This window comes from Equus przewalskii, chromosome 17, assembly GCF_037783145.1.
Source record: "Equus przewalskii isolate Varuska chromosome 17, EquPr2, whole genome shotgun sequence".
Taxonomy (NCBI): domain Eukaryota; kingdom Metazoa; phylum Chordata; class Mammalia; order Perissodactyla; family Equidae; genus Equus; species Equus przewalskii.
The window spans coordinates 45910026-45936345 of record NC_091847.1 but is presented as its reverse complement, the minus strand read 5'-3'; the positions used below and the strand labels follow the sequence as shown (position 1 = coordinate 45936345).

The following is a 26320-nucleotide window of genomic DNA, read 5'->3' as shown; positions in this document are numbered from 1 at the left end:
CAGAATCAGCAGAGCTGATACTACCTGTGGGGCCCGCGGAGCAGCGCCGCACCCCTCCGGAGCACGCAAACACACATGATTGACAAGCCGGCTTAGCCCCATTTCGCGACACAGTTTATTTTTTTCAAACGAATGAACATTTTCTAAGGAAATTCAGGTAAGATTCAGAATCATTTTAACTTTTTATCGACTTCAACTGAAACTGTCATTTACTTTTAGAAAGAAATAGGTATTTTCATTACTTGTATTAAATAATTAAAAGATCAAAGCAAGATTACCAAACTAGAAATTTATAATGCCAACTTTTGTGATTACAGGGAACATTTTACTCATTATTTTAGTATTTTTTTATTACAGTTGCAGCCTTCGTAGTCTTTTATATCTCCTCTGAAGCTAAGAGCAATTTTTATATGAGAGAAGGTGAGGGGAGTTTTTAAAAAGCTCACTTCAATAAAATAAAATCAACATAAGCTTTTAAAAGAATGATGGATTTTCAGTTTCTGTGTGTCAGTGTTGGGAGCTTCAGTTCTTTTTAGAAACACAATTAATGTTCTTCTCTATTTCTTCTGCGTCCCAGTGGGCAGGAGAAAGACGTTGTTTTTCTTTCTTTCTTTCTTTTGGTAATTTAAAGTATATTTTAATGATTTTTGCTTTAACATCAATAAAACCTCTCTCTATAGAATCTGCAAACCAAATACAATTATTAAATAGTTTATTTTATTGGAAAGTCTTCTAATTCTTTTTCCATTGTTTTTAAAAATTTAAATAAGCATTCGCTTTCTTAGAAACCGTGGTAGGTAGGAGTTTTGAAACTTTTTGTTGATTATTTGAAATCTGATCTGATCCCTATGTATGGAATTATCATGACTGTTTCTAACATATATATTCTATAACTTATTCACAACAAAAGGTAGACAAAATATGAATTTGATGTAATGGAGAGTGTCCCCTCTGTTTAGACAACTGATAATAGTCTTGCCTAAGATAACTTTTTGTATTGTGGAGATGTTTAAAATACCTGTCTATTGGAAATTCCCCTTTAGAAGGGAACCACTGTGCAGTCCTGGGACACAGTGGCATATTTTTAGAGAGGCCAGGTATACAGTACGCCATGATTCCTATGGCTTACACGGTACCTGATGCTTCTACAGAAGAAAGATGTCAGGTCTGGCTGTCTGCCAAGAGCATCCTTGTGTCTCCTAGGACCCAGAGGTAATCATGGGAGTCCTCCTGTGGTAGTGCTTCTGTGTTTGCTACCTGTTGCTGAGGTGAGTTTTGGCAGCAAAGAAAAAGTAAGAAATTCAGAAGTAGACCAACCCACTTTCTCTTTGGCAAGGAAAGAAAATAGAATCTTGCATTTTGCATGAATAAAATAATTAATATTTATCTAATTTCTGTTCCTGTTAGATATATGAAAGAATGGGAAGTGCTGGAAGGATTTGTATGGTATTTTTCTAATACGAGGCATGACTTTGTAAAGGAGCTTAAAGTTTATTAATGTAAATGGATCATTCTCAATTTCATAATGGTAATAACTTATGATTTTCCCTAAAACTGTCTCAGATCCTTTCCCCCAATCTTCATCATCTGAATAGATGTCTTCACCATCCGTCAAGTGTTGATTGCTCTCTTTCTTCCTCATGAGAGCATTTCATCCGTATCCAGTCCATATTTAGATCTATCAGTCTTATCTCCCAATATCTTATCTCTGTGCAATTACAGTTCTCAGATATATCTCTCCCACCTTGTTTTCTTTATCCACACTGCCACCAGAGTAGTTCAGACCATGATTGTCATTTACCTGGATTCCTGCTCCGGGCTTCACTTTAGTTTCTCTGCTTCCATGGTTTGCTCCCTTGCAATTCACTCTCCACACAAGGCAATACCATCATACCTCTCCTTAAAAGCATTCATTGGCTCATGACTGCATAGAAAAAAGGAATAAATGCAGAAACACAGAAACTGATCAACAACAAATTCCTTCTGTCAGCATGCAGCTCCCTCTCTGATCTGGCCCTGTTCTACAACCGCGCCGAACCCATCTCCCCCTCATTTATATGCTCCAGCCACACTGGTCTTTTAGTACCTGGGACACCTGGAGTAATTTCACTTCCTAAGGCCTTTTCAAATGCTGTTCCCAGTGCCTGGACTGTTCCTTCTACTCTTTGAATGGCTAACTCCTTCTCCAACTTCAAATCTCAGCTCAAAGTTCTCTCCCTCAGAGAGACCATTCTTGATCACCTTCTTAAAGCTGGCTGTCATCTGTTAGTCTCTGTCTTGGTGTCTTGTTTCCTTCCTTCATAGTGCGTATTAGAGCATGCAGATATTTTGTGGATTTGTCTATCATATTTTCCAAAGGAACAGAGACCAAGCCCTTGTCATTGACCAAGCTTCCAGAACAGTGCCTGGCATGAAGTACTGGGGGCTTCCTACGTATTTATGTAAATAATAAAGTACAAAGATATGACTCATTTCACCATAGAGCACATCAACCCAGTAAACTTTATGATTAAATTTCTTTTTTATTTGTTGAGTATCTGGTACATGTACAATCCTATACTATGATTTTGAGGAGGTAAAATTAAAATATCCTGAGATGTATTCCCATCTCTCAGCAGTGTAGGCAATAACGTGTTCAAAGCTAAGTAGATTATATCATGCGTTCTTAGGAACGCAGTGACCACAATTGGATTAAAATATATTTTAAAGAAAAATTGGAGTATTTCTGCCAAGAAATTGACCTAAGCCAATATAACTTTAGTATGAATGACTCCTAAAATATAATGATGACTGTATTAGGTTTAAATCTGTATCCTTTACCAAGAATGTGAAGTCCCTCAATAATCGCTAAATTTAAAATATTGGTTTGTAATAAATATCGATACTTAAGTGAGCTCACTTGGTGGAAATATGAGGTGAAGCCATAGATCCAGTGCCTGCAGGTTTCAAGATGGTGTTTACTCCAGGCTCAAGGGGCAAATTATCTCGCAAATCCAAAGTGTTCACTAAGGAAGGCTCAGACAGACATTGTGGGCTAATCCATGAAGATCCATCAGTATTATTGTGGGCAGAGAGGGCTTCAAAATTCATGCTGGTTAATGATAGTATCATATTTATATTGGAATTTCTGCACGCGTGCGCACATGCACACACACACACACACACACACTCTTTGTGTGGCAATAAATCCCTCCATTATGTTTTTTGAGGCTGTGCTTAAAGATGTTAAACAAACAAGTAGTTTTACTATTAACATTTGGTTGAAAATTTAGCTTTCTGTTAGGTGACCAGTTTTGATTGGTGGTATTTTTTGTGTAGCAAGTGACCCGCCACACTGTTGGGTGTTTTGGTAAAGAATTGGGCAATCATGTTTCTTCTTTAAGGACTAAACCATTTTGTGAATTGTCACCAGGGATTTCATTAGATTTGCTATTAGGGTGACAAGTTGTGGTTATTGTAATGTGTTAGAGTGCATCTGTGTACTGATTGAAGATGGCCCTCCATTTTAGGTCACAAACTAGCTAATTTATTCTTACACAGAGGTTTTAGAGCTTCCTTCTTCAGAACTATGTAGAGTTAGATTACCGCTTAAGATAGCAAGGTCATAATAAAATGGATATTATACGATTGTATAAAAATAATTTTCATATGAGGATTTATGGGAGAGAGTTCACAGAATGTGGATAGACTACTTTTGTGGAATATGAGAGGAGAGTTTTGGTGTCTTGCCATCCTGCACAATGAAATTTCTTCACTGAAGCTTTAACTTACTCTTCCCTCTCGGCAGAGCCGGAAGGAAATGGCTTCAGGCAACAGGGAAAGCCATCAGCTTTTGGCTGCTAAAGGAGGAATGAAATTTGGAGGAATCAAACCCTTCTGGGTGATAAGGAAAAATGCCAGACCATGATAAAGAAGGGAAGCAGGAGGGAATGCCTTGAACAGTGCCCATAAACATAATCTGCCACAGACAAATTTGAGTTGACATTATATATAGAATCAAATTATTTGATATCTTTTTAGCCCCACTGAGAAGAGTTCTTTCTTCTTTTCTCTTTAGAATAATAACTGTATTTTCTGTGAAAACATGCTGTTATTCTTTTAGTTGTAGGAAATGGAATGCCCTTGGATTTTTAAAGTGATATAACAGGGAGCCAAAAATGCCATATATTTTTATTAAAATAGACCATTACTTTAATTGTAATTTCATTGCTATTCATTTTATCATTTCCTTTTGTTGTGTCAAGTGTTTGAGAGACTGCTGTTATTGATCATAAATTTCTTTAAAATGTCTCCTTGGATTTTTTACAAAGCTTTCGGAATCATTTATCAAAATAAGATAAAACTCTAATTGCACCTGTGATTGTTCACGTGGAAGTTTAGAGGGAGTCAGTACGTCCACAATGTCATTAACCTTCCATCTCTGCCCTACAGTGAATGCCCTTTTCCTTTCTTTTTTTCTATCTTCTTCTCTTCTACATCTTGTCTTCCAAACATTTGAAGTATAGGCTAGTAATACAAATTTTGCTGCACTATTAGGTCAAACTATTAATACAAATAACTGGAAAATTAGGCCTCTAAAGAGGAATTAATAAGATTAGATACATGCATTAAAATGTAAGTACAAAGACATTTCTATAGAGATTTTTAGTGAGATTTTCTATGTGTTCTATGACAAACTGGACTTCCTGTGTCATCTGATTGAGTTTAAAAAGTAGGGATGATTTCATTGGATGTAGTGTCTGTCAACTGTACTAGTTGCTCATAAACTATGTATCTTAGAATCTAATGTAATTATCTAAAAGTATGTCATCAGGGGCTGGTCTGATGGTGTAGTGGTTAAGTTTGGGTGCTCCACTTTGGCAGCCCTGGGTTTGCCGGTTTGGATCCTTGGTCTGGACCTACACACCACCCATCAAGCTGTGCTGTGGTGGCATCCCACATAGAAAGACTAGAAGGACACACAACTAGGATATATAACCATGTACTGGGACTCTGGGGAGAAAAAAAAGAGGGAGATTGGCAACAGATGTTCGCTCAGGGCCAATCTTCCTCACCAAAAACAAATAAATTAATAAATAAAAATAGGTCATTTTCTTGAGGACCTATAATTTAGAAATGCAAAAAATAAGTAAATTTAAATATTCAGATCCATAAAGAGAAGTAAAATGAGACAATGATAGAAATGCTATATGCTAATAAAATATCTGTTTATGTTTTGGTTTAAACTCCACTAAATGATTATTCTTTCAAGTCCAATAGACAGTGCATCCTTTAGGGCTTAAGGTAAGGATAATTTATTAACTGTATGCATATTTTGATTAGGATAAGTAGAATTTTATTGGTAAATTGTGCCTTCTCTTTCTCTGTGTGATGATTTAAAGTTAACATTCCATCTAGGTAGACACTATGGGAGCAATCTTTATAGATGATCCTTTCATGGAATAAAATATTACAAAGTTTAAGTGATGATTTTTCCCCCTTTAACATAATACATATTCTTGTTACCCTGGACAAACTTGGCTCCTGGTAATTCAGGTAGGAAGAAGGAAAATGGCATCCCCAGGGACCAACTGGGAACAAGGTTCTTACAGCCCTAGGAGATCACCCAACAGACTTTCAGGAATGAATATTTGTGGAATGGTCATGCAGAGAGGCTCTCTGAAAATTCCTGTCACATTCCTACTATATTTCAGAATCTATGTAAAATATTTTTATAAAGTACTAAAATCACAGAGGAATAAATTTGTATTCATATTAGTGTAGTGAAAAAGTGTTTTTCTACATATTTCTTTTGCTGAACCTGTAGTCTTACTCAAATACTTTAACTTCTCAAATGTAACTTCATTGTCTATAAAATTGTCAGCATCTATTACTAAGGGTTGCTGTACGAATTAGGTTTAATATATATATTCAAAAAAGCCATTTTAATGTCTGACACATGATAAGGAGGTTCAATAATGTTCAATAATGGTAGCCAGATATTTGGTAACTTAATATTTATATTAATATTTATATAATAAATATATTAATATTTATAACCAAAATGTATTCTGATTATATTTTGAATACAAATGGTACAGCATCTAAAGTTCATCATTGTTACTTTTACTTTTAATTCTATTTCAATGAATACTAATAATGCAGTTTCCTCTGACTGTTTTTAAACACAATTATACTTACACATCTCTAATAGAGGACCATTCCATTCTGAATTCTTTATAAGACTCTGTTGGTAAAGTTGTCAGTTATAGGCTATTACAAATAGTTTATACAAAGTGTCTAAAAACTTACCAGTAGGAAAACATGGGACAGACGTTCAAAAATCAAGAATTCGTTAACTATTGAGTTATATTTTCTTTATGTTTTTGAACCTGCTGTATCAGAATTCTGCATTGATGGAGAGCATTTCAGTGGAGGAGTTGACCTGCAAGATGTCCTATTAGTGCATCTTAAACAACTCGTATCTACTTTGATAGGAAATTTTTAAAAAGGCATATCAGGAAATTTTTTCCTTATGTGTGAAACCAAACTTACTCCAGTAATTCAATCAGGAATTTCACTTTGAATTTTTAAATCAGCAAATAAGATGTCTGAGCCCGAGGGGAGCATTTGCCAATATGTCCATTCCCTTTATTTCATTAGTGAGGCATCAACAAAAATCAGAATCTTGTAAAGCAGATTATCACATTAAGGGTAATAACCGAATCATTTTTATTGATTATTTTCCTTAGCAATCCACAATTCTTCCTCACTTACAAAAAATAATAGACTGTGTGTTGTAAGAGGTGGGCCATGGAAGCATCATGAAGACAGAAGATGCATGTATAACTGGTACACTGCCATAAGGGAAAATATGGACAGCACAATTTACATCTTGTTAATATTACTGATAATAGCTAATTGAACAGCCTCATTTATGGAAGTCTCATTTTTGCCCGGCAGACAGTAAGGGATTTGCAAATGCTCCTTTTAAATCCCCACAACCACCCTTTAAGGTGAGAAGACTGAGGCTCAGAAGTGACATAACCTTCCCAAAGACTCAAGTGGCGACTAAACCTGAGTGACATACACATGCTTTTTAAAGGAAAGAAAACCTTGTTTATCCCAAGCATATGGTTGCACATCTGCCGCACAGGTAGACCTGGTGGTTATATTACCACAAAAGCCTTTGATATCCGTAATGGAGCTGAAATACCCTATATTTGCAATTAACTGTAGCAAGCTATGTAATTACAATACTAGAGAACAAGAAAAAGAAAAATTGAAGATTGTTACATGTTGATCTTGAATGCCGATTCTTGGGGAGTACCTTTGTGTTAAACCGAAATTAAGATTTAGGAGGAAGTTTGAAAACATTATGACATTAATAAATGTATCTATACATTTAAAGTGTTTTTGAGGTTGTTTTAGAAGTTAAGTGACTTTTCTTTCCTGGTCTAAGGTTGTCATTGTACTATTCTGACTTGACTTGGCCACAATTAGAATATTTTGTTTGTTTCGTTATGAGGGAATCCAAATAGGAAAAAGGACTTTCCCAAGGTAAACAAGAGTTGAAAGAAAATGAGTAATCACGGAAAGAGATATGTGCCTGAGATGTCGAGGGTGAAGTTTGTTCAGCTATAAGTGGTGAACTGGAGAAAAAACAGGGAATGAAGTTGCACATATGAGATCTTGGGTGTTGGGGATGGAGAAGTAGAGAAAGCAAAGTGACCTTGTACAGGGTAAAGAAATAGGTCGACAGTGTTCATCTAAAGTGTTCTTATGTCCTAGAAGTTAAGAATACAGACATTCTTAATTAGAGGAGTACAAATTTTTTTCGTACCACAAATTGATATGCTCAAATGTAACCTAAATCGTGGAACTTACAGTTGCAAAAAGCTAATGAATTATGTCAGTTAAGGTATTTCTTTAACATTAATGATTCAAGGTTTTAATGTTACTCTTAAGAATTTTAAGACATTTTTGGAAAATTAATTTATTTTACATTACCCTTATAATGATTTTCTAATGCAAAAGATTTTCTTTTAATATCTGTTATCTACTTAGACACTCTACTTTGAGTGGGATATAAAAACCATTGGAAATTGGACCCCTGAGTTCTATGATATGTCTCAGTCTGTTCTAGTGATTGTAGACTGGCAGGTTGTCCACTAGACTGTTAAGGTTTTAAGGGAGAACCATAGCTTGTTCATATTGGCATCCCTGCATGGTGCCTAACATACAGTCATTCTTAATACATATTTGCTGAAAAAATGAATCATTTATTGTACAACTATGTACTCAACTTTTTTTTTCCCCCGGGGAAGATTAACCCTGAGCTAACATCTGCCAATCCTCCTCTTTTTTTCTGAGGAATACTGGCCCTGAGCTAACATCCGTGCCCATCTTCTTCTACTTTATATGTGGGACGCCTACCACAGCATGGCTTGCCAAGCGGGGCCATGTCCACACCCGGGATCCGAACTGGCAAACCATGGGCCGCCGAGAAGCAGAATGTGCAAACTTAACCGCTGCACCACCGGGCTGGCCCCATGTGCTCAGCTTTTACTAAAAATATCTCTTTTTCACTGAAACTTACTTTCTAAGAATGTAGGAGGACGAAGTTAACAAGGATTTTGTAATTTATGCTTCTCAAACCTAGCTTTTTACCATTATTGGTCTTGATGAAAGACAGTCATATTTCTTATTTCTCACTCAAGAAAGGCACAGCACTCCTGCTTATTTTCTGGAACCCACAATTTGGGTTCACCAATTATTGATGACAATTGCATAAATGAGACAAAATATTTTAACATGTACTCAAGCTGATGCATTACAAAGCTGAAGCTCAAATCCTTTCCTAAAAGTGAGAGTCATCTGTTGGAGCATTTGCTTGCGAGGTGGACTGGCAGTCAGATGGTAAAAAAAAAAAGTTAGAACTAAAATTTCCAACTGATTTGTCTTGCGCTGGTGATCCATCATTAAGCCCTGTCTGGTTGGCCTCCAAAAAGTATAGATCAGGAGTTGGCATCCAAGTTGGTCTCAATGCTATTGAGGTTTGTGGGGAGGGACAAGCTGGCAGAGATCCCAAGGGCGGTGGTAATGGGATGCTGAGTTGTTCCAGGTCCGTTCCTAGAACGCTCAGTGTCACTATTCTCAGCATTTATATTTTCTGAAATTCAACAGTAATTTCTTCTTTCCTTCCCTCTTCCTTTATTCACTTCCTGCCTTCAGCAAGTATTTATTGAGTAGCTACTGTCACTATTGTAGACACTGTAGATACAGCAGTGAACAAAACATTGAGGTTTCATGCTAGTTTTGAGACAGATAATGAGTAAATAAACAAATATTCACCACTATCTGTCCTTTTATTATAATATTTGCTGTGAAGAAAGATACAGCAGGATAGAAAGAATTAAGGGAAGGAGGCATTATTTAATAATGGTGGTTAGAAAAGGCTTTTAGAGGCGATATTTGAGCAGGGACCTGGAGGAGGTGAGGAAATGAGGCAGCTAGCTCAGCAACAGGAAAATCTTTCCAGTCACAGGAAGCAGCTATTGCAACAGCCTTAAGGCATAGTTGATGTGTTTGTGGAACAGCAAGGAAGTCAGGGTGGCTGGAGTTCAGAGAACAAGGTAGAAAGTAGTTGAAGATAAGGAACTTTTCTCAATTTGGAAAGATTACTAAGTGTGCCTGGAGGTCTGTATCATGAGCCAATGCTGCAATGACTGGCTTGGGACAAACTTTGGAAGGGGATGAAGTTTCCTTTATTTTATATACTGGATGTTACTCTGGACGTGGGTACCACACAATCCAAATAAATGATTGGGAAACTCCTAATTTCCAGACAAAATTAATCTTTGCATCATTTTTTTATGATTTTTCTGTAAATGTTTCATATTCTCTTTCCATCTGCAATAGATTAGATTCTTGGAAGCCCTTATTACCATTTGAAGAAAAAAGGGCTAATATGACAGAGGTTACAATTGAGAGTATCTTTAAATGTTTAAATTCTGGAAACTAAAACATGGTGAGAGTACAGTAATATTTTGCATATTTTGATTAATTTTTATATCTATTGTATAATTATTTCCCATGAAATAGTGGTGGTGTATAGATATGAGGGAGAACTGCCTGACAAAATAGATACCAGGGACGCACACATGTATCCTGTCAAAGTTGACCCACTCTTAACTGCTATGACTTTGGTGTCCTATGGACCATCTCTTCCTTACAGTTTCCAGGAAATTTTTGTGAATTTAAAAAAAAAGAATTATTGTGGTAAAATATACGTAACATAAAATTCACCCTTTTAACCATGGTTAAGTGTACAATTCAGGGGCATTAAGTACATTCACATTGTTGTGCAACCTTCACCACCTTCCATCTCCAGAACTTTCTCATCATACCACATTGAAACTCTATACTCATTAAACAATAAATTCTCATTCCCTCCTCTACCCCAGTCCTTGGTAACCACCATTCTTTATTTCTCTATGAAGATGACTGTTTTAGGAACCTCACATAAGTGGAATCATACAATATTTGTCCTTTTGTGACTGGCTTATTTCACCTCACATAATATTTTTAAGGTTTATCAATGTCATACCATGTATCAGAATTTCCTTCCTTTTTAAGGCTGTATAATATTCCATTGTGTGTATACACCACATTCCCTGTTTTTTATCCATTTCATCACTTATAGCTGAATGAACTTCACTCTAAACATTTCATGCATCTATGGATGTTGGGTTGTTTCTACCTTTTGGCCATTCTGCATAATGCAGCTGTGACCATTGGTGTACAAATCTGATTGAGTCCATGCTTTTAATTCTTCTGCATATATACCCACAAGTGGAATTGCAAGGTCATGTGACAATTCTGTGTTTAATTTTTTGAAGGACTGCCATACCATTTTCCACAGCAGCTGTGTTATTTTACATTCCCACGAGTAATGTTTAAGGGTCCTAATGTCTTCACACTCTCACTGACCTTTATTTTCTCTCTCTTTTTTTTCTTATAATAGCCACCCTACTGTGTGTGAAGTGGCATCTCGTGGTTTTGAGTTGCATTTCCCTAATGATTATTGAAGCTGAATATCTTTTCATGTACTTACTGACCACTTGTATTTCTTCTTTGAAGAAATGTCTATCCAAGTCTTTTGGCCATTTTTGAATGGGGTTGTTTGTTTTTGTTGTTGAGTTGTAGGAGTCCTTTATGTATTGTGGGTATTAATTCTTTATCACTTAAATGATTTGCAAGTATTTTGTCTGTTCTCTGGGTTGCCTTTTCACTTTCTGATAGTATCCTTTGATACACAACATTTTAATTTGGAATGAAATCTAATTTATCCATTTTTTTCTTTTGCTGCCTATGTTTTTTGTGCCGTATCCAAAAAATCATTGCCAAATCCAATGTCCTGAAGGTTTTCTTCTATATTTTCTTATTATAGTTTTATAGTTTTAGCTCTTATGTTTATGTCTGAGATCCATTGGTGATTATTTTTTCCAATTCCTATAGACATTATAGAGTCTAAGAGTCTCCAACTTTTCTTCATCTTTCACTCCCAGGGGTCTGCTTTGTAATTCAAATACTCCTTACTCTGAACATTCACCTTTCCTTTCAATAACTTCTATCTAAGTTTTTCTTTTTTTTCTTGTATGGTAAGAGTCAAATTCTTGAATTGTTGGAAGAGTGTACTAGCAACGTAGTGGGATTCCTAATATCATATGTTCATATTCTCCTGCTGTCTGATTGTATTCACTCATCCTTTTGACCAATCCTATTGTTGAAAAATGTTGGAGTTTGGTCCCTTCTTTTGTAGTCTAGGAATTCTGATTCCTTGCTAAATAGTTAATTGATTCAGGAACTCTTTATATTATGATCCTAGGTATTAGATAATATAATTACATAAAGCAAGAATTCTCTCTTGCTACAGTTACATCCCCTCCAACTCTAGGACAATGTTTCACACAGAGTGGGTGCTCAATAATACTTGAGTGAGTAAACAACTGAGTAAATTAGTGAAAAAGAAAGACTATTTTGTTTCCTTAAGTGTGTAGTAAATCAGTGACTTCTGCTATTTAGAATCTTAGATTCATTTTAATAAAATAAGTTCAAAAATCCTCTTTCCTCTTTCTCGTAACTCTTAGTGAAGATACTAATTTTTTAATCAATTCTGTTAGAAGTGTTTTTAGAAGAGTTTGCTACTGAGAACAGAAATTTGAAGATTCGAGTTTGTACCACAGATATTTCTTGTTCCATTAGACAGTCTTGTGGAAGATAAGTCCCATAGGCAGCACCTTTTCCCCTTGGGTAGCTACCAGCAAATGAAAAATGGCGCCTATTTATGAAAACTCAAGGTCGGTGAGTACAGTTTATATTGTCATGAAAATAGGACATTGTGAACGTCTTTTTGTTTTTAAGCAGTTCAATGCATTAATTAGAACAATAGCCAAAAGAAGTAAAGCCTATAACTCAAAGCTAAGTATCTTTGTCTTTGAATTATTATACGCTCTTCTGCCTAAATACTCACCTTTTCTCAGAATCCAAGTCTTCTGATCAGATATCTCCTAGAATATAAATTTGAGAAAGGATAGAAATTATTTTCTTCCCATTTCCTTTTACTCTGTGGCCACTATCTAATCTGGAATTTTTTCCACTATTCTAAGCCTGTTTACATCTATTATGAGGTTCTGAAAATGTTGTCTCAAAATGGTAGAAAGTAAGAAATACTATCATACATTTAGTTCACCTCTTTTTAAAAATAACCATACCCTTCATCTTCTGAATATCTTTTAAACGGGAATAACCTCAAAAGAGAATACATTTTAAACAATATTTTATGGGTTTCATCACATTCCCAGATTAAGGTCAGGGCTACTACATGCCGTGTCATAATGACAGCCTCTAGTTCTAGGAGGGAGTAGAGAATTATGAAACACAAGAAGTTCCTCTGTTGATGAACATTTTAGTTTGCAAAAGGCTTGTTTGTAATATTGAACCCTTCTTGGCCTGCCAGGAATGTTTCATGAACAGCTGTCACTACGTTTGCATTATACCTTCTTGAATGAATACCAGACCCACTCTTGCTTTAGCATTAAGTTCTGGAGCAGTCACTACTAATGAAGAAAAATCATCTGACCCATGCTAGAACATTTTCCCTTTAAATAAAAAAAAGTCTCTTTGTGTCTTTCTGGCCATTGCCCAGGCTCAGCACTTTCAACCTATTGCATGACCCTGCTCAGTCCTAGAGAATCTTTTCTACTGTCAGATGATTAATTTTTTATGCAATTGCCACATTCCTTATTTTCTTACACTTTCAATTATTTTGTTGTTTCTACTTTGATTTCCATCATATTATAATTCTTTTGTTATTAAAAATTTCAGTATTCTCAATATGTTTGCATTTAACAAGCCTGATGGATTTAATAATTTTTGTCACCACTTAAAAACAATGCACACATGTATCGAGCCTTGTGTTGGCAAGCACTGAATGACTATGTGATGTATATCGCCATCTGTTGGTAGAAAGCAGTGTAGTCTTGGTTTTGCAATGATCATAGATTTATTTTAATCTTTAAAATACCTAAATTAAAATCTCCTTAAGAAGAAAAGGTTCTGGGGCCAGCCCCAGTGGCCTAGTGGTTGAGTTCAGCACACTCCACTTCAAAGGGCCAGGTTCAGTCCCTGGGCATGGACCTACAGCACTTGTCTGTCAGTGGCCACACTGTGGCAGTGACTCACATGCAGGAAAAAAAAAAGAGGAAGATTGGCAACAGGTGTCAGCTCAGGGCAAATCTTTCTCAGAAAAAATAAAGAAAGAAAAAAAAGGTTCTGCATACGCAGTACGAATATTTATCTATTATGAAGTAACCAAATTTATTCTCCTTCCTTAAGAACATTAAGCATGCAAAATCAATTTTATAAGAAAGTTGATAAAAATCACTAATAATAATGGTTAAATTTTTTTTTGCACTTAAAATATATCAGGAAATGTGCTAAGTGAATGGTTAGAATATATTGTGCGCTTAAAGTGTACCAGGAAATGTGCTTAATGATTAAAATGCAGTGTCTCATTTTTCCCTTAAAATGATCTTATCGGATAATAATTTTCATCCCTGACTTATGATGCAGAAACCAAGCTGTAGAGAGATTAATTTGCCCAAGCACACAAGCTAGTAAGCAGCAGAGATGGGATTTGAACCCAGCTCTCTCTCTGGAGCCACAAAGTTACCAACTATGTTATGCTGTCTTCCTGTTTTACTGTGAACCTGGGTTTTAGATTAAAGCCATAAACAAGTTAGGAAAATGAAATAAAATATAAGTAACAAGTATTCTCCATTTAGAATTTTAATAAGGGGCTGGCCCCGTAGCATAGTGGTTAAGTTCGTCCTGTTCTGCTTTGGTGGCCCGGGTTCAAGTCTTTGGATCCTGGGCACAGACCTATACCACTCCTCAGCCATACTGAGGTGGCGACCTACATACAAAATAGAGGAAGCTTGGCACAGATGTTAGCTCAGGGCCAATGTTCCTCACCAAAAAGAAAAGATTTTAATGAGGTTTTACTTTTAATGGCCAACTCATGGTTTATCATTTAAATTGTAGTATATATAAAGAAAAAAGATAGTATATTGATAATATTTATTTAGCCTAGGTACTGTGGTAGACACTTTACAGAAACTATTTCTATTCTACCTCCTCTACAAGGAATAATCTTGTAAGACAGATACTTTCCTCGTTTTATTTATGAGGAATTTGCATAATGCCACAGAGCTAGTTATGTGTTATAATCAGGGAATTCAAACCTAAGCTTGCCGGCCCCAAAGCTATTATTCCCTTTCTCCTCAACCCTGCTGATGTTTTGGAGGAAGTGGATATGTGCATAATCAAAGAGTGGAAATGCACTCTCTATGTAACACTTTATAAAAGTGTTTTTTAAATAAACCTTTATAAAAAGGTTTAGGACCTCTTCTGCAGCTGTATTTTAGTGACCCTAGAGCTCATCTAAGTCCATGTTGGCTTTCTGCTCTCAGGAAAGGATAATTCTGACTAATAGAGAAGGTTAATGTGAACCAAGAAATGTTTTTCCATTTTCCTTCATACATAATGTATAGATGAGAATATATGAATTTTTCTGTTAAAATTTTAAGATATACCAGCAGTAATTGACAAGAACTTTAATTTCCCCCAAAGTAACATGCTTCTTGGGATTATAAACTTTAATTTTTTGTTAATTTGAGGAATATTATATTTTGTGTGTCCACACACAGACAACTTCTATCTTAAAGTATAATAAAGGTAATCATTACAGAGTGTTATGAAAGACTTAGATCACAATCTATTGATAATTTTTCTCATCAAAGAATCTAGAAGTAAATCCCTAACTATACATCTACCTCCCCAAATATAAAGTTATCACATTATAACAAGGTTTTTTTGCAAATTGTTTGAATACCATAAAATGCCATAAAAACTCTGCCTGAGAAGCAATTAGGCTAGTGTTGGTCATACCTCAAGTTATGCATCTCTAAGAAATAAAAATCATTTTAAGAATTTATTAATATGATTAACATGGTGCTAAATATGAAGGATGCAATAGTAAGAATCCAACAATCAGGAAAGTGCTTAATTAAAATGACTGATTACTTATTTATTGACTATTATATTTAATTTATAGATGATATACTTAACGTTAGAAGTTCTAAAGTGGTTAGCCAGCTCAGCTCGTTTTTCTTATGTTGGTATAGTTTGTGTTTATGATCTAAAGAGAAGGTATTAAAAAAGGTGGCAGTTATTTTTAAGTCAACTTAAAATTCTGCTGCAATCCTAATGAAAATAAAAAAAAGATTTTCACCCTTTGACATTAGATAACCTGAGTCTGGTTAGCTAGGAGAATATACACAAGACAGAGTAATATCTGATAGGACTAACCCCATTAGATGTTAAATTATTTCATAAAACCAGAGTAATTAAAATGGTGTGGTACTGGTACAAATGCATATCTCAGTGGAAGAAAGTATACTGTTCAGAAATAGACACAATTATATATGAGAATTATAAAGATGACGTCTCAGAGAGGTGGGAGGAAATATTAGTTAATAGGTATCATTGGGACAACTGGATAGCCATTTGGATAAAGATAAATTCAGATTGCTGCCTCACAACTTAATCCAAGATACATTTCAGATGAATCAAATATTTAAAATATAAAATATAAACTGCAAGGAAGAAGAAATATTACTAGAAGAAAATAGGTAGAAGTTTTTTCAAAATCTTAAAGTAGAAATTTTTTAAGGTGTGTAAACACAATAGCCATTAGAAAAAGGATTGGTGAATTCAGTTTAATAAAAAAGTACAGTCACGTGCTGGACAACTGATGTTTTGATCAATGACAGACAGCATATACAACAGTGATCCTATAGATTAGTACCATATAACCTAGGTGTGTAGTTGTCTATACCATCTAGAATTGTGTAAGTACACTCTGTGATGTTCGCACAAGGGGAAAATCTCTTAACAATGCATTTCTCAGAATGTATTCCTGTTGTTAAGTGAGACATGACTGTAAATGCTTTGAAGGGCAAAAATCACTATAAACCAAAAGAAATGAAAAACAGCAAACTGATAAAAATATTTGTATTATATACCATAGAAAATGGCTAATTTCATATTGATGTTGAGTTCCTAAATTAATAAGAACAGACCAATAGCCCATTATAAAAATGAACAAAGGCTGTGTACAGAGAGTTCACAGAAAGGGAAGCACAAATGGTTTCTCAGGATACGAAAATATCTCCAGCCTCACTCATAAGAGAAAACACAAACTGAAAGAGGAAGTTATCATTTCCCACTTCGTAAAATGGCAAAGAAGAAACATTTTATAAAACTTTGTGTTGAAGAGGTGTGCCAACAATCCTTGACACATTCTTTGTGGGGAGTATGAATTGGTAGAACCTCTATGAAAAGTAATTCGGCAATATTATCTTTTTTCCAGGTTAAAAATGTAGATACAATTATGACCCAGCAATTTCACTCTCAGGCATTTGTCTCACGAATGTAATTCCATGTTGCAAAGCTATGTATGAGAAGCTAATCATTGTGGCTGTGGGAAACAACCTAAATAGTTACAAGGGGGAATAGCTAAATAGTTTCGGCACATCCATAAAATAGGTATTTAATAGCTGTTATAAAAAGATGTGGTGGCTCTATACATAGAAAAATGGAAATATTTCCAGGGTATCTTTTCAAGTGACAAATGCAAAATGTAAAGCAGTGTATATGTAGGGTATTATTTGTATGAAAAGTTAATAGATATGTATGTGTTTATAAAACCACATAGATGGATTCATCAGGGATTGGTACCCGTGGTTCCCACCCAGGAATCTGGGCGGCTGGGAAATAAGGGAGAGAGGGAGAGTTACTTTTCATTATACATACTTTTGAGTTTTGTGGCTATATTTATTTTTCAAAAATAAATATATGAATGCTATTTAGGGAAAAAAACGAGAGTTGTAAACCTGCAGTTTGGGCCCACCTATTCAATTTAAAAGTGTTCTATTCTTGGAGTTACCAACTGCTCTGAAGCTTAGCCTTGTAATCAAATAATGGGTCCTTAAAAATATGTATGGAATGAATTTGAGTGAATGAGTGATGCATCTAAAAGTGTTTTGCAAACCATAATGTGTATAAAAATATAAAACATTATAATATAACATATATAATATAATATAATACATAATTATAATATATATAACTATTAGCCTGATTTAGAATGGAGTTATCTGAATTAAAGAAATTTTACTGTACAAAATTCCAAATGCAAGAAAGGCTGTACAGAAGATCTGAGGAGGTGCATGACTCAAACACTGAGAAAACAGAAGACACAAAGGTCGAGATGGATAGTTCCATTTGAAGTAACATGAGCAACGGCTCTCAGCCTCAGACAAGCCTCCAAGGGCTGTGTGCATATCTGTTTCCTAGGCCTGTGCTTCCCAGATATATATCTGGAAAATAAAACTCTGCTCTCGCACTAGGAAAAAATATAATTGTGCACAAAAATTGTGAATATTTTAATTATAAAGTAACTTCATAGTTCTTTTAAGTAGTAATGATACATTTCTGTTTATTTTCAAAAACCAGACTTGCCAAAGACAAAAATGAAAAGATGAAACTGGCAAAAAATAAATAAATAGAAACTTTTGTGAAAAGAGGTCAATATTCTTAGCATAAAAAGACTCCTTATCAAAGCAGGAAATGATGAATGCCCCAATAGAAAAAGGACCACGTGGATAAACAGATTTATGAAAGAAGAAACAAAAACATTCCATGGAATGCACATATTAAAAGAAAACATTTTGGGGGGCTGACCGGGTGGTGCAGTGGTTAAGTTCGCTTCGGCAGCCCAGGGTTCACCAGTTCGGATCCTGGGTGCAGACGTATGCACTGCTTGTCACGCCATACTGTGGCAGGCGTCCCACATATAGAGTGGAGGAAGATGGGCAGGGATGTTAGCTCAGGGCCAGTCTTCCTCAGCAAAAAAAGAGGAGGATTGGCAGCAGATGTTAGCTCAGGGCTAATCTTCCTCAAAAAACAAAAAGAAAACTTTTTTTTACTATCAAATTGGGAAGCATTTTAAAAATTATTATACTTAATATTGTTTGGGTATAGAAAAAATATGTGCTTATATATTCCTAGAGGGAACATAAATTTTTACAGCCTTCTTGGAAAGCATTTTGGCTGTATATATGTAGGTTAAGAGACAAAGTAAATGCCTCAACATATCATCAGTGATTTTTTCTAAGTTAATTTTATGTTAGTCTTTATGCTGTTCAATATTTTCGAAATTTTCTACAAATGAAAATTAGTTATATTTATGTTCGACTATATTAATAACTCCAAATTAGTTACATGCACAACTCTCTGCAAAGGATTGTATCTTGGATTTATAATAATAAAATGTTTTCTGTATAACTTGACTCTGTTATTTACCTACAGATTTAAAATAAACTGCATTGTTTAATGGCAAAATTTAAGTTAGAATTAATTAACAATCTAGTATCATGTCTGTGCCTAAGTTTCTAAAACAATTAAGTTATCACTTTATTAGAGATCCAGACATTTGGTGATTTATTCTTAATCAAATGTATGTTTCAAATAAAGTATTTGCAATTTCAGGCTGCTCAAGCACTGGTGAAAATGAAAGAACACTCCTAATGGATGTTTAACTTCTGCTGTGACTAGTGTAATTCAAAATTAGAGAATTTTAAAGCTTAGTTAGGTGTGTCCACCATGTTAGTCTCCCTTCTCATCCATCTGATCAAACATTTAACTTTACTGTTGATAGTTGGAAGGACTGCTTTGATTAAACTCAAGAAGATAGTAGTTTTTACATTGGTGTGTTAAAATGAGAGACTGTAATAGCAGAGGTTTATATTTCTTGCATCCATCAGACTACATATAAGGTAAGGAATTGTTTTGTTTCTGAATGTTTTAATTTTTTAAATGAGGAGAAGAAGAAAAATTGAGAGTGCCATAAGTTCAAAGAAATGTTTCTGGTGTAAAGTCATGATAGTTATTGATTATTGTAGGTGTTTGAAGATACTCTCAAAATATTGCTTCAGCAGCCCGGGGTTTGCTGGTTTGGATCCTGGGTGTGGACATGGCACCACTTGGCAAGCCATGCTGTGGTAGGCATCCCATGTATAAAGTAGAGGAAGATGGGCACAGATATTAGCTCATGGCCAGTCTCCCTCAGCAAAAAGAGGAGGATTGGCAGATGTTAGCTCAGGGCTAATCTTCCTCAGAAAAATAAATATATATATATATTGAAAAATTCTAATTTTAAGTAATAAAGTTTTCTTACAAATCATTGTGATGTTTATTATCTTAAAGACAAGCTTCTTCAAGTGTTTGTGTTAGAAGTCATCATTCATCAAGCATTCAACAGCTGAGTTCCTGTCATGTCCGTGTATTATGCTATACACTGGTGATAAAAGATGGCTAAGACAAGTTTCCTTTCTAAGGAGCTTAGAATCTAGTTGAAGAAGACAGGTATGGAGACTGATGAAAGAAATGAGGCATTATGGGAGCTATGATAAAAATCTGCATTGGGGGCAGTTGGGAGCCCAAAGTAGAAGGAGAGATGAGAGAAGAAGCTAATGAAGAGTTCAGTTTATATTTGAGGGAAGGAAGGTAGAAGGTAAGGTCAGATCTCTTCATATAAGAGATGTTGAGCTGAAATTAAAAGGTAAATAGTCTGGAGGGGTGGGCCTGGTGGCATAGTGGTTAATTTGCACACTTGGCTTCAGTGGCCTGGGGTTTGTGGGTTCGATCTGGGGCATGGACCTACAGACATCTCATCAAGCTATGCTGTGGTGGTATCCCAAATACAAAATAGAGGAAGATTGGCACAGATGTTAGCTCAGGGACAGTCTTCCTCAAGCAAAAAGGGGAAGATTGGCAACATCTGTTAGCTCAGGGCCAATCCTCCTCACCAAAAAAGAAAAAAAAGATAAGTAACCCAGTGATGGGGATAGTTGAAACTCTTTGGATAGAGGAAGCATCTTGAGAAGGCAGGGATCATAAAATAATCCAGCTGCCCATTAGGGAAATGAAATGTAGGGTGATGTAGCCAGAAGGTGGATTGCAAATAGGAGAAGAAAAGAGGCTGTCAGCATCAGGTTAGGAAAAGCTTTCTATGCTGGACAAAAGACATGGCAGGTTATTCTGTAGGTGGTTGTCAGCCATAGAGGATTTTTTTTAATGGGAAAGATCATCTAAGTTCCCATTATAAAGGCAGGATCTCTTGTGCCTTGAATGACTGTTGTATAATTGATCCAGAATTCCTTGGTATTATCCCACTAAAGGTTTTCAAGCATTTTCTACAGTACAACTCTTTCTTTCAAAAGAAATCTTGTGGTGCTTCAATAAGAAAAACAGATAAAATGGAAAGATGGGGTACTTGAAACTTTGAAATCTTGGTTTAGAGAAGACAGTTCATTGTTCTGAAAACCCCTAACGCTCCTAAACTGAAAACCACAAATGTGGCCCGTCTCATTTGCACTGAAATGACACCTAGTTTTCAACTGATGGAGGTAACAGAATGGAGCAGCACATGGAGCCCCCTTAAACATGGAGCCCCCATAAACATGGAGCCCCCTTTCAGGTGGAATGCTCAGCTTCCTAAAAAAGATGCTGTTTGGAATTTCTTTCCTTTTTTTAAGTTTGAGTAACCTGAAACTCTCAATATCTCCTTGTAATTGTGGGGGCAAAATTATCTTGATCAGGAAATAGGAGAATATCTTACAATGCTGTGGTAACTAAAGAGAAAAATCAACAGATTTGAAACAGACTACTTTGAATGAATTCATTAAAATTCTATTGAAGATGCATTTAAATTAAAGCAACACAGATATTTGAGTTAGTGATTACTATTTTGTGTTTGGAGATTGCTTTCCTAAATGCTCCTGGACTTCCATCTAGGATATAACATCCTTGCTAACCCATTATTTGGTTTCTTAGTTTCAGTCTTAGTGCACTCTGCTCTTCTAGCAGGTTTATTTCTTTAATTTATCACCGTCATTAATTTGCCATAGTCTTTCATCTTTTGAACTTTACTTGTTGTTTAGATCATATTTTATATCCTTTATTTCTTGTCTTATGGCAAAGGAAGGCATATGTCAACCATATAAATATTAGTTGAGTAGAGCCATCTTTAAAAATACATCATTAAATCAGCATGGATTTATCTATTTTAAATTTTCCATTAAGCTGGCTAAACTAGGCTGTGTAAAACTAAATACTCCATTCAATTATGATAGGAAAACTTACCAATATTCCAAGTTAGCAGTTTTTTTCCCCATCTTACAGGCACGTACAAGATTTATTTTCTAGCCATGTCAAGTATAATTTAAACATTGTATATATTCCTTAAGAACATGCCAAAGAAGGAGGACAGTAGGAAAGAGCATTTCTGGTATAGTCTCACCCTCTTTTTTTTTTTTTTCACTGTGTCTTACAACAGTAAAAAACATTCTATCACAGTACAGTGGAGTAAAGAGAAGACTTTTCAAGTGTCACTGTATTATTTTACATATAAACATATTCGTAAGTCGTCTCAGGTATACTGGTGATGTGCTTCATAGTAATTATTTAAAACTCCAGAATAAGATTTGTTGCCTTTCTAATCAAGGATAAGTCACTATGGTGGAAAAAAAGAAAGGTAATTAAAGTTAACTACATGGGCACCTGGCTTAAAAGATTTGGACATCCTAGATCTATGTGGTTTTTCCACCCAACCCCCCAGCCTAACGACTTAGATGATCACGGTGTATTCTCTTGTCCATAGCAGACAGATGGATCAGCCAGGGAATTCTCCAGGAGCTCTGCCTCTCTGAAACCACAAAGTCAGGAAATGTAATCAGAGTGCTCAGCTGAACCAGAGCAAGAGCTTTCCTAATGGGTAACTGTGACTTGAGAAATCACATCCATTAGATAAAGTGATTAAATATACATCAGTCCTTCAGCAAGGGAGCCACAGAGATATTGCACTAGAACATCATCACGTGACCCATCTCTCCTGCTTAAAGAAGAAACATGCTTTTACCTTGACATGTATCATCTCTGTGTTACTCAGCTCAGTCACAGGAGTACGTACTTTTCATGACAAGATTTAGGCAGTTCATGATTTTCTGTGAACTATAAAGTGTGTGGTTGCTAAAACATTATAAAGGAAATATTTCTGACTTGCTCATCCCCCCACACTGTTTTTGTTTTATATTATTGTTCCTTATGTTTTAGGCATTTCATATTTTGTTATCTTTTAAAATTCTTCCAATAGAAGCCTTTGTGTCCCCAAGTTAGATTTTTTGACTTAGATACACATATCTTAAATATCTAATTAAAAACATATATTTGTGTGTATGTTCATGAAAATTTCTCTTAGCTTTCCAAATAAGCTTTTTAAAAATAATTTTTAAAGAAAATTTAGTCGTGAAGAAATGTCACCATCAAATAGCATTAACGTTGACTGTATTTATAGTTCTAGAAATTCCTGTTTGTCACTCTTAGTCATAACCATCTTTTGATTAATAACATGCTACCCTTCTTATATTAATATACTTACTACTAACCCACTTGAGGTCATGCATGCATTTGGAATGTTCTTTTTAAGCTATGGATAACCTTTCACTTTATCCCTGATGACCATCAGCAGGCGATTGTAAGATGATTGACAGAGAACGTGTTTATATTCATGGAATCACGGATGACTAAGTTGAAAGTGCTCTCAGAAATTATAGTCTACCTCCTTTTACAGACGAGTCCCTGAGAGCCCAGTTCCATGTGTCTAGGATAATAGGAAGCACAGTTAAAGAAATGATCAAAAGTAATTGTCATTTAAAAAATTTCATCAGTGAATTCCTGAGCACACCTCTATACACACTGATTCCTCTTCCCCAGATTGAAATTTCTCCCCGTATTCTTAAATCTCTAAACCCTCAAAGTCAGCAGAGATGAAGGGAGGAAGTGCTCATTTTACTGGGTTTTCTGCAGCCGAGGCACGTAGAGGGATGCCTAGTTCGTGAGACCAAGTGGTGAGGATGTTGCACACAAAGAGAAGGGTGTCCCAGACTCAGCCCAGACAAGAATGAACACAGGTGCCTGGAGGAGCCACCTCACTAGCCTGTCCGATAATCTCTGTGGTTATGTAAAATGCCCAAGTTACCTGGAAATTATACATGCAGGAAAAATAGAATCATACAATTTTCATACTGAAAGGAACCTTACAGAACTGGCCTGGTTGAAACTATCCATTTTATAAGTGTTCTTATTGTCCAGAGATGGATTAGGAATAGCACGGCAAGTCACAGTCAAATCTATGAACGAATAGTAGAAAGCCTTTCAATTGAAAGTGTAGCCGCCCAGGTCCGTTCATTTGAAACGTTTTTATATACATGGTTTCTCTAGGCTCTACCACTTAGAGTTCTCTAGAACTCTACCACCATTATCTACTTAGAGTGTTTAGTAACATTGTGCCCTAATTTAAATGTAGTGAAGATATTCTAATTTACAGAATTGACAATATTTTAATTTTCTCTGGTCTTTGAGAATGTTTAACAATCCTAAATTGTAAGATGAGGAGAAAGTACTCAGTAGATGAGTAAAACATCCGGTTCAGTGCAGACATTTGAAATCAATCAAATGAATTGTATAGAAATAATGATAAATACAAGAGAGAAGTGGAGACTCAGTACATAACTTTGTGATGTTTTCCTTTTTTTTTCACTGGGGGCTTAAGTTTTGAATTTCTTCCTCACCGTTTTTGTTCCCTCCTTTCTGGAGTTAGGAATAGAGGAAAAAATGTATAACTGTTTAATCAATGTTTATTGACTACCTGTTATGTGTCCTATTGGGCTAAACATCAGGAGTAGAAAGATGAATAAGGTGTCAGGTCATGGTGAGAGTTAACTACCGTGAAGATTGAAGGGAAGTGGGGCTGGGTGGAATCACCTTCAGACTGGCTTTTGAAGGAGCCGGAGTCCTGGATGGTGAGGGGGGGGTGAACTGCAGGGAATGAGGCTGGGCCCACTTTGGAAAGGCTCCTGTAGGTTAATCTCATAAGCCCTGGGGGAACCATAATGATTTGTAAATAGAGAAGTGATGTGATCTGTTTTATTTACCACTCTGACAGTAATATGTAGCTTATGGATAAGAAGAAAAAAGACCGGAAACCTCGAGACTGGAAAATAGTTGTTTTTCATATATTTACAGTAGAAAGCCTTTCCATTCCTAATTTGTAGGAAACAATCTATATGATAATCAATAAACAATTGCACTTGTGCAAAGGTGATATAATAGCTAATTTTCATTGGCTTATGCGTTGATTGCTGCCTGGCATCCTCTCTGAGAGTCACAGGTTGTCAGCTGGGAAGTGGACAGTATTTTTCCCACGTGTTCTCCCTGAATGTGCACGTGATTCTAGTACCCACCATCTGACTATAGGAAAAAGGCTTAGTCCTTCTGGTACATGCTCATGAAAAGTTGCCAGTCCCTTTTGGAGGTCCTGGGTTTATCTGAAATGCAAATGCAGCTGGGCACCATGTATTTTGTCTGGTAACCATATCCTATGTTTTTCTTAAATGTCCATCCTTTTCTGTCTCATGGCCCCATCATACAAGTGCTAGATCAGAATGTGCTAGACCCCTAAATTCTGAGACATAAATTTCAAGTGCATGTGAAGGATGGGGTTGGGGAGGATAGTCTACCAGTCAATTCCAGGTACTTCAGACACCGATTCCTGGATTTATTTTGAGTATTGTCGTTTATTGATTACTTCACATAAAGCTTTAATGTGTTTATTACTCAGAAAGAATGATGGAATAGTACTAACAGTGCTGCAGGTGTGTTTTGAGCATTAATTAGTTAATTATGAAACACTTTGTTGAGAGGCATTCTAAATAGCACAGAACTCAAGGCATTTCACCTCAATTGGGGTCCACTTAAATAGCACTTTACTAAGCCAGGAAAAACAAACACAACTTGTACAGGAGGTGCATCACCCACTAGGAATGCTGATCTCCCAGTGTGACCATTTGCATGGAAATATATCCCCTGTGTGTCAAAGGCTTTCAGAGAGCAACGATTCATGACTTAGAAAAATGTGAAATTATTTTCATCTGTATTCTTAAATAGTTGCTTGCCATAATTAAAATATTTTATGTTTCGATCCAGAGGTTATAGGTGTCAGTGGAAACAACAGAATACTCCAAAAATATAAGATCCCAGTGGAGACCAATAAGGGGGAGAGGGCAGTGGGCTAGGGAGATGGACCAGTGCCCAAGATTTAGGCAAACTCACAATACTAATACTTCTTGTTTGTGTTCTCTAAATACCATTTTTATTAATTCAGCATCACTATAATACATAAAAACATTTTTAAAAGTAGATCAGGCAGATATCAGCAAATTGATGTGGAGAAATGTGGCAGACATGTGGGTGACTTAGTCCCAGTTTCAATCCCCATTCTGTTTCTCATGTGAAATATCCAGCTCTTCAAGCAAACTGAGTTCTGGCCAGTCTTGGGCTCAAATGATTTGGATGATAGTCTCAACACTATTGTGCAGATGTCCATTTTTCTATATTTTTGTTGTCTTTCTGAATTTTTTCTCTCCTGGATTTTCCACCTACTATTAGAAATTACTTACTTTGTTATGTACTTTTATATATTATATACCCTTTTCAGTGAGCTCGATTCCCACCTGAACCCATGCTTCACAGAGAACAATGAGAGGTTTCTCTGCACCTGCTTTATGTTTAGTAAGTTTCCAATTCCTTTTGGAGT

At 35.8% G+C, this 26320-nt stretch overlaps 1 protein-coding gene across 2 annotated transcripts in view; it reads left to right on the top strand.

Annotated features, from left to right (window-relative positions):
* The window catches only part of SCN9A (sodium voltage-gated channel alpha subunit 9), a 175295-nt gene that overhangs the window by 732 nt on the left and 148243 nt on the right, over positions 1-26320 (top strand). The gene's annotated exons all lie outside the window — the stretch shown is intronic.